Source organism: Mirounga angustirostris, unplaced genomic scaffold (genome assembly GCF_029215605.1).
Source record: "Mirounga angustirostris isolate CCGP_5_RB_7025 unplaced genomic scaffold, mMirAng1.0.hap1 SCAF_6, whole genome shotgun sequence".
In the NCBI taxonomy this organism is placed as follows: domain Eukaryota; kingdom Metazoa; phylum Chordata; class Mammalia; order Carnivora; family Phocidae; genus Mirounga; species Mirounga angustirostris.
In genome coordinates this window covers 43,239,103-43,249,788 of record NW_026991714.1, presented here as the reverse complement: position 1 = coordinate 43,249,788, position 10,686 = coordinate 43,239,103, and positions in this window count along the sequence as shown.

The window sequence follows — 10,686 nt, the reverse complement described above, 5'->3', positions numbered from 1 at the left end:
CTATGATCATGGATTGGAAGAATTAATATTCTTAAAATTTTCATACCACCCAAAGCAATCTACATGCAAAGCAAATCTACCAAAGCAATCTACCACTCAAAGAAATCTCTATCAAAATACCAATAGAATTTTTCACAGGACTAGAACAAACAATACCAAAATTTGTATGGAACCACAAAGACCCTGAATAGCCAAAGCAATTTGAAAAAGAATAAAAGTGGAGGTATCACAATCCCAGATTTCAAGATATATTACAAAACTATAATAATCAAAACAGTATGGAACTAGCACAAAAATAGACACACAGATCAATAGAACAGAATAGACAACCCAGAAATAAACCCACTCTTACTCTACAACAGTTAATCTATGACAAAGGAGTCAGCAATATACTTGGGGGGAAAAGACAGTCTCTTCAATAAATCATGCTGGGAAAACTGGACCACTTTCTTATACCATACAAAAAAATAAACTTAAAATGGATTAAAGATTTAAACCTGAAACCTGAAACCATAAAACTCAAAGAAGAGAGCATAGGCAGTAATTTCTCTGATACCAACCATAGCAACATTTTTCTAGATACGTCTTTTGAGGCAAGGGAAACAAAAACAAAAATAAACTATTGGCACTACATCAAAATAAAAAGCTTCTGCACAGCAAAGGAAATATTAAAACTAAAAGACAGCCTACTGAATGAGAGAAGATATTTGCAAATGACATATCTGATAAAGGGTTAGTATCTAAATATGTAAATAATTTATACAGCTCAACACCAAAAAACCCAAATGATCCAATTAAAAAAAATGGAAAAATGGGCAGAAGATGAACACACATTTCTTCAAAGAAGACATACAGATGTCCAACAGACACATGAAAGGATGCTCAACATCACTCATCATCAGAGAGGTGCAAATCAAAACCACAATGAGATATCACCTCACACTTGTCAGAATGGTGAAAATCTAAACCACAAGAAACAACAAGTGTTAGTGAGGATATGGAGAAAAATTTTGTGCACTGTTGGTGGGAATGCAAACTGGTATAGCCACTGAAAGACAGTATGGAGGTTCCTCAAAAAATTAAAAATAGAACTACCATATGATTCAGTAATTCCACTACTGGGTATTTACCCAAGGAAAAGAAAAAACACTCCTCTGTTTATTACAGCATTATTTACAATAGCCAAGATGTGGAACAACCCAAGTGTCCACTGTTAGATGAATGGATAAAGAAAATGTGGGTTCTGTGTGTGTGTGTGTGTGTGTGTGTGTGTGATGAAATATTACTCAGCCATAAAGAAGAATGAAATCTTGCCATTTGCAACAACATGGATGGATCCAGAGAGTATAATGCTAAGTGAAATAAGTCAATCAGAGAAAGACAAATACTATATGATTTCACTCATATGTGTAATTTAAGAAACAAAACAAATGAACAAAGAAAAAAGAGACAAACCAAAAAACAGACTGTTAACTGTAGAGAACAAACCGATGGTTATCAGAGGGGAGGTGTATGGGGTCTGTATAAAATAGGTAAGGGGATTAAGTGTACACCTATCATGATGAGCACTGAGTAATGTATAGAATAGCTGAATCATTATATTGTACACCTGAATCTAATATAGCACTGTATATTAATTATACTGGAATTAAAATTTTAAAAAAATGGGCAGGGGCTCCTGGGTGGCTCAGTTGGTTAAGCAACTGCCTTCGGCTCAGGTCATGATCTTGGAGTCCCTGGATCGAGTCCCGCGTCAGGCTCCCTGCTCGGCAGGGAGTCTGCTTCTCCCTCTGACCCTCCCCCCTCTCATGTGCTCTGTCTCATTCTCTCTCTCTCAAATAAATAAAATCTTAAAAAAAAAAAAATGGGCAGATGACCTGAATAGACATTTTTCCAAAGAAGACATGAAGGTGCCCAACAGACACATGAAAATATGTTCAACATCACTATTCATCAGGGAAATGCAAATCAAAACCACAATGAGATATCACCTTACATCTGTCAGAATGGCTAGTATCAAAAAGGCAGGAAATGACAGATGCTGGCGAGGATGTGGAAAAAAAAAGAACTCTTTCACACTTTTGGTGGAAGTGTAAATTGGTGCAGCCACTGTAGAAAACAGTGTGGAGTTTCCTTAAAAAGTTAAAAATAGAATTACCATATGATCCAGTAATTCCACTACTGGGTATTTTTCCAAAGCAAACGAAAACACTAATTCAAAGAGATATATGCACCCCTATGTTCATTGCAGCATTATTTACAATAGCCAAGATATGGAAGTAACCCAAGGGTCCATCATTTGATGAGTGGATAAAGAAGATGTGGTATAACAAAAATAAATTCAAAATGTATGAAAGACCTACATGTAAGACAGGAATCCATCAAAATCCTAGAGGAGAACACAGGCAGCAACCTCTTTGACTTCAGCCATAGCAACTTCTTACTAGACACATTGCTGGAGGCAAGGGAAACAAAAGCAAAAATGAACTATTGGGACTTTGTCAAGATAAAAAGCTTCTGCACAGTGAAGGAAACAATCAACAAGAATTAAAAGGAATCCTACAGGATGGGAGAAGATATTTGCAAACATCATCTCTGATAAAGTGTTAGTATCCAAAATCTATAAAGAACTTATCAAACTCAACACCCAAAAAACAAATAATCCAGTTAAGAAATGGGCAGAAGATATGAATAGACATTTTTCTAAAGAAGACATCCAGATGGCTAACACACATGAAAAGATGCTCAAACCACTCACCATCAGAGATATACAAATCAAAACCACTATGAGATACCACCTCACACCTGTCAGAATGGCTAAAATGAACAACACAAGAAATAACAGGTTTTGGCAAGGATGTGGAGAAAGAGGAACCCTCTTGCGCTGTTGGTGGGAATGCAAACTGGTATGGCCACTCTGGAGAACAGTATAGAGGTTCCTCAAAAAGTTAAAGATAGAACTACCCTATGATCCAGCAATTGCACTACTAGGTATTTACCCAAAGGATACAAAAATACAGATTTGAAGGGGTACATGCACCCCAGTGTTTATAATAGCATTATCAGCAATAGCTAAACTATGGAAAGAGCTCAAATGTCCACTGACTGATGAATGGATAAAGAAGATGTGGTACACACACACACACACACACACACACACACACACACACAGGAATATTACTCAGCCATCAAAAAGAATGAAATCTTACCTTTTACAGTGACGTGGATGGAGCTAGAGTGTATTATGCTAAGTGAAATAAGTCAGAGAAAGACAAATACCATATTTTACTCATATGTGGAATTTAAGAAACAAAATGGATGAACATATGGGAGGTGGAGAAAAAGAGAGAGGGAAACAAACCATAAGAGACCCTTAACAATAGAGAACAAACTGAGGGTTGATGGAGGGAGGTGGGTAGGGGTTGGGCTAGATGGATGATGGGTATCAAAGAGGGCACTTGTGATGAGCACCAGGTACTGTGTATGTAAGTGATGAATCACTGAATTCTACTCCTGAAAGCAATATTGCACTGTATGTTAACTAACTAACATTTAAACAAAAATTTTTTAAAATGTGGTATACACACACACACACACAATGGAATATTACTCAGCCATAAAAACATAAAAAGAATGAGATCTTGCTATTTGTGACAACATAGATGGACCTAGAAGATATTAGCAAAATGAAATGTCAGAGAAAGAAAAATACCATGTGATTTCATTATATATGAAGTCTAAAAAAGAAAACAAATGAACAAACAAAACCCACAGAAATACACCCATAAATACAGAGAATAAATTGATGGTTGCCAGAATGGAGGGGGTTGGAAGGATGGGCAAAATGAGTAAAGGAGAGTGGGAGGTACATGCTTCCAGTTATGGAATGAATAATTCACGCGGATGAAAGATACAGCACAAGGAATATAGTCAATGGTACTATAGGGTTGTATGGTGACAGATGGTAGCTACACTTGGGGAGCACAGCATAACATATAGGAGTTGTTGAATCACTATGTTGAACACCTGAAACTAATGTAACATTGTGTGTCAACTATACTTCAATAAAAAATAAAAATAAAATAGCCGTGATTTTCACAGATGGCAAAGTCACAGGTGCTGCTTCTATTAGGGGAGAGTGATGTCTACAATTATAATAGAAGGAAAGGCTGCATTTCAGAGGTGAGTAAAAATCAAGATGCAGTCTTTTTTCCACTCCAAGTTCATTCGTTTCCTGAATTCTATTCATGAATCCCTTGGAGGAGTGGGGAAATATGAACCCCAGGTTAAAGCCCTGTTTTAAAGTCGGTACTCCCTGCCCACTTTCTTATCTTCCATTCAGTCTCTGGTTTATGATTCCTCATATCTCTGTTGAGTGCTGAGTGGGTATTAGGGTAAGCAAACTTTTGTAATCTGGTTTTTACTCCCCTGGCCCAGGGTCACTGTTCTCACCAATGTTACCAATGTTCCCCCAAATTCAAAGCATCTTTTTCCATCTCCATATAGCTCCATCTTTATGCACCCTCAAACACCAACCATTCTCTCCTTGGAACTTTATCCCTCGTAGGCTTCTGCAGTATCCTTCTCTATGGCCGTGACATGGTGGCTTTTAAACTCTCACAATGGTAGACTCACATAGGGAGTGTTTTCAAAACACAGGGCTGGGTTTTTTTTCTCTGGGTCTGAGGAAGAAGTTTTATGGTAGGATCCAATCTACATAGGTAATTTCAATTTGTACCAATGGTTGAGAATCACTTCCTAGGTGATTTATGAGTGCCTAATGTATGCTTTACACCCACAAGTATAATAATAATAATATTAATAATAATAGCAATCACTGTAGGCATTTTTTTCTCTTTCACTGAGTTTCAAAGCATACCTCTCAATTTTTTCTTAGCTTCATTTTTCACTTTAAAAGTGAAAACAAAATAAAATTCCACTGTCTTTGATAAAGCAATTTATATTAATGAGGAAATGTCTGCAAAATGCTGGAATCAAATGTATTTTGTAAGAATAAAAATCATACTTTATTTAAGGGGCACCTGGGTGGCTCAGTCGGTTAAGCGCCTGCCTTCAGCTCAGGTCATGATCCCAGAGTTCTGGGATAGAGCATGAGCATCAGGCTCTTTGCTCAGCAGGGAGCCTGCTTCTCCCTCTCCCCCTTCCTGCCACTCTGCATACTTGCAGGAAGTGAATTTTGCAGATGTGAGGTTTGAGGTAGCAGACCTAGAACAAAGTCATAGAATCCTGGAAGAGACATTGACTGTCAAAGTCAGAAAGAACCTTAGCATTCCTTCATCTCTATCCTTTATCTCAAGCTTGAATCCTGTGAAGACATCCTGTCAGGGCCACATTGTGAATTTCATAGTGTCAGGCACATTTGCTTTTGTAGGCCTCTTGTTCCATAAAATATGTTTAAAATTCTATTTTATGACTCTATTGGTACTACTGACTATAATCCAGGATGGATACATGATTATGTATTCATTTTTCTTCTGATTTTAAAAGAAGTTAAAATTAAAACATTTTGTGTGTCCCTAAAAGAATCATGGGCCCTAGGCACTTGCCTCCTGTACCTAATGGAGACATTGGTCCTACTTCTAGAAGGGGAACTCACTATCTTACAAAGCAAAGCAGCTCATATAGTCTATTTAAGGATGACTTTATTTTTTTTATTATTATTATTTTTTTTTGTTTTAAAGATTTTATTTATTTATTTGACAGCGAGACAGCGAGAGAGGGAACACAAGCAGGGGGAGTGGGAGAGGGAGAAGCAGGCTTCCCGCCCAGCAGGGAGCCCGATATGGGGCTCGATCCCAGGACCCTGGGATCATGACCTGAGCCGAAGGCAGACGCTTAACGACTGAGCCACCCAGGCGCCCAAGGATGACTTTATTTAATAGAAAGTTCTTTCTTATTTTGAGTTGAAGTTTGCTTTTTTAATTTTTTTTTATTTTTTAATTTTTATTTTTTTAAGATTTTATTTATTTATTTGACAGAGAGAGAATGAGAGAGAGAGCACATGAGAGGGGGGAGGGTCAGAGGGAGAAGCAGACTCCCTGCCGAGCAGGGAGCCTGATGCGGGACTCGATCCAGGGACTTCAGGATCATGACCTGAGCCTAAGGCAGTCGCTTAACCAACTGAGCCACCCAGGCGCCCCGAAGTCTGCTTTTTTTAATTTAAAGACTTTATAGTAGTTCTTTTCCCCAGAGATAGTCTAGTTCCTCTTCCCTATGTGCTGTGTACGAAAGCCTGGCTATTCGAAGTGTGAGACATACACCAAAAGCCTTGACATCACCTGGAGGCTAATTAGACATGCAGAATCTCAGGTCTCATTCTGTATCTACTCAATTGGAATCTGCATTTTAAAAGCTCAAATATTCATATTCACATTAAAGCTGGAGAAGCATGGTACTGGACAGATTAACAATAGCAGGTATTTATTGAGCACTACTTTATGCTGGGCACTATTTTAAGTGCCTTATATGGATTGTTTAATTAATCTTTTCAACAATCTTATTTTTTCCCACCTCACAATTGAGCAAATTGAGGCACAGAGAAGATGAGTGACTTGCTCAAGTTTTATCCATTGTGCACAAAATCAAACCAGGCAGTGTGACTCCAGGATCTATGCCCTTTCCTTCCATGCTACTTTGCTCATCCTTACATGCTTCTTTTGAGGAGAAGTTCCTGCTACCTTGCTCACAGACCAGATTGCCAGAGCAGGAGCAATTTTTAAAAATTTTATACCACTCAACTCCACCCTCTTGCTATAGCTGAGTGGAAGAGAGGTGGATCCCTGATCCATGCTAGGCCATCCACAGCTATACTACAACTTATCATTTGGGGGATCTGCTAAAAAGTAGTTGGTAAGCTGGACTTCATTAAAATTAAAAACTTCTGCTCTGGGAAGACAATGTCAAGTGAACAAGAAGATAAGCCAGAGACTGGGAGAAAATATTTGCAAAAAACACATCTGATAAAGGACTGTTACCAAAATATACAAAGAATTCTAAAACTCAATAATGAGAAAACAACTTGACTAAAAAATGGACTTAAAGACATTAACAGCCCATCAAAGAAGATCTACAGATAGCAAATAAGAATATGAAAAGATGCTCCACATCATATGTCATTATGGACATGCAAATGAAAACAACAATGAAGTACCACCACACACCTATTAGAATGGCCAAAGTCTAGAACACTGACAACACCACCAAATGCCAGGAAGTATGTGAAGCAACAGGAACACTCATTCATTGCTGCTGGGAATGCAAAATGGCACAGCCACATTGGAAGACCGTTTGGTGGTTTCTTACAAACCTAAATATACTCTTACCATGTGATCCAGCAACCATGCTTCTTGGTATTTATCCAAAGGAGTTGAGAACTTATGTCCACAAAAAAACCTGCGCATGGATGATTATAGCAGTTTTATTCATAACTGCCAAAACTTGGAAGCAACCAAGATATCCTTCAGTAGGTGAATGAATAAATAAACTGGTGCATCCAGAAATGGAATATTATTCAGTGCTAAAAGGAATGAGCTATCAAGCCATGAAAAGACAAGGAGGAACCCTAAAAGCATATTATTATTATTTTATCAAACTCAATACCCAAAAAACAATCTTGTCAAGAAATGGGCAGAAGACATGTACAGACATTTCTCCAAAGAAGATATCCAAATGGCCAACAGACACATGAAAAAATGCTCAACATCACTCATCATCAGGCAAATACAAATCAAAACCACAATGAGATACCACTTCACACCAGTCAGAATGGCTAAAATTAACAACTCAGGAAATGACAGATGTTGGTGAGGGTGTGGGGAAAGGAGAACCTTCTTACACTGCTGATGGGAATGCAAGCTGGTACAACCACTCTGGAGAACCTCTATGGAGGTTCCTCAAAAAGTTAAAAATAGAGCTACCCTATGACCCAGCAATTGCAGTACTAGGTATTGATCCGAAGGGGCACCTGCACCCCAGTGTTTATTAGCAGCAATGTCCACAATAGCCAAAATATGGGAAGAACCCAGATGTCCATTGACAGATGAATGGATAAAGAAGATGCGGTGTATATATATATAGACACACACACATACACACATAGTGGAATATTACTCAGCCTTCAAAAAAATGAAATCTTACCATTTGCAATGAAGTGGATGGAACTAGAGGGTATTATGCTAAGTGAAATAAGTCAATCAGAGAAAGACAATTGTATGATTTTACTCATATGTGGAATTTAAGAAACAAAACAGAGGATCAGAGGGGAAGGGAAGGGAAAATAAAATAAGATGAAATCAGAGAGGGAGACAAACTATAAGAGACTCTTAACTATAGGAAACAAACTGAGGCTTGCTGGAGGGGAGGTGGGTGAGCGGATGGGGTAACTGGGTGATGGGCATTGAGGAGGGCACGTGATGTGTTGAGCACTGGGTGTTATATGCAACTGATGAATCACTAAATTCTACCTCTCAAACTAATAATACATTTAATTGAATTTAAATTTAAAAAATTTAAAAAGCATATTCGTAAGTGAAAGAAGTCAATCTGAAAAGGCCATCTGCAAAACACAAAACTATGGAGACAGTAAAAAAATCAGTGGTTTCCAGGGATTGGAGGTGAGAGAGAAGAGATGAATAGGCAGAGCACAGAGAATTCTTAGGGCAGCGAAACTAGTCTGTATGATACTATAATGATGGATACATGTCATTATATATTTGCACGACACCAAGAGTGAACCCTAATGTAAACTCTGGACTTTGGGTGATTATGCCATGTCAGTGTAGGTTCATCAGTTGTAGCAAATGTACCACTCTGGTGGGGGATGTTGATAATGGCAAAGCTTATGTATATGTGGGGTCAGGGGTATATGGAGAATTTCTGTACCTTTCTCTTAATGTTGCTGTGAACTTACAACTGCTCTAAAAAAAAAAAAAAATAGTCTTAAAAAAAAATTAAGCCAAGCCACTGGGATTCTCACTCAATGATATTTAAATGAAGAAACTTGAAAAGAATTTGCTAGTTGTTAGGGGAAGAAGCAGATGGGTGGCCTGTAGATGAGTCATGTGAAAGGTGACTTTTCTATAAAAAGGCACTTGAGCTTCTGCTACTGTAGTGTTTAGACCACCTTAATTTCAAATCCACTCCCACCCAATTCTCCAGGAGGCCCAGGCCTATTATGGTTCCATCTCTTGGATTTCCCTGGGAGTCCCCTTACAAGCCCTGTCACTATCCCATTTCAGTTGAGCTCGCTTGAATGGATTTTTGTAGTTTATTATTATAAAAACTACAATGACACACATTCACATATTTGGAAACACCTATGCATCTCCTTGAGATACTCCTTTTCTAAGTGAAACACCTTCAATTCTACCTGTTAATCTTCATGCCCTGTGTCCACTCCTTCTCTTGGTCCTTTCTCTCTAGACCATACGGTTGTAGCCTTCAAAAATGAACCAGTAGGAAAGCTGGAATTAGAAGCTACTTTTGTGGAGCAATTGGAAGGGAAAAGAGTGGGCCCCCTAGTCTCAAAAATGTCTTCTTTAGCCCCTGGAAAGACTTCCTCAGAGCTTTAAGATTGGTGGTAGTTATGGGAGGGTCTTTAAGGGGGCTATAGTATAACCAAAGTAATGATTAGCAGCTGAGAACAAGGCCCAGTGCTGACCAGTAAGAGTAGGTCCCTTGAAGGAAAGCAGTGAAAATCAGGGATGAGAGAAAGGCCATAGAGGTGTTTTTTTCAGCCTGTCTTGGCTTGAAGGCATTTCAAAGGAGAGACCCGGACGGAAGACTTTGTCTCCCAAACTCTGGGGAAGGAACAGGTGTGCAAACTGGCAGGTGAGTAGTTTGCAGCAGTAGAGAGAGAAACTGTGGTCTCTTCCCCCTTGTGGTTGTCGTGTTCAGGTCAGTACTAACTTTAGCCCTGCTGTCCTCAAATGGGGACAGTCCACTAGTGGATTAAATCCTCCTTAAATGGCTAAGAAGCTGTTAGCCAGAGATCAGAAGAAAGGAAAAGAAATGATTCCATCTATTCTCTGTCTGGTGGATGACGACTTCCGGAGAAGCCATTCTCCGGTGTTTTGTGACATAATAACACTTTCTATTCATATAGCATTGGTCTCTTAGGAGTTCGAAGTCCTCCACAAGCATTTTATCAATTGCTCTCACCTGGATGCCTGGGATGGAGGCGGGAAGCAAGGACAGCATTTGGCTTGTTTTCTTCCTGATGATCACTCTTTGAGCCGAGACCTCGGGCCCTCTGCAAGAGAGGATGGGGAAAGCAAGCCCAAGGACTCTCTCATTGTATAAATAGGCTCAACTATTGCCCCTCTAATGGCTTCATATCAGGTGTCCACACCCCCACTACTATGTAATTATCCTCATTCCGTCACTTATTTGCCTTCCCTCAATATGGGGTAAATATCCTCATTTTAAGATGGGGAATTTGAGGCCATGCAGGGTGACCAAGTTCTCATGCCAGGCCCCTGGTGGGTCTGAAGCAAATGTTAACAAATGTTCAGCTACCAACGTGTCTCTCCACCTTCTTCCTGCCTGCAGTGAGCAAGGGACTGCTCCAGAGCCCAGGTGGGCTGTGACTCTCTTAATCTGAGGAAGTTTGTCCTGACCCAAGTTTGAGGATAAGGGGGAGGTGTCCCTGGAGCTGGCAGTCGTGGC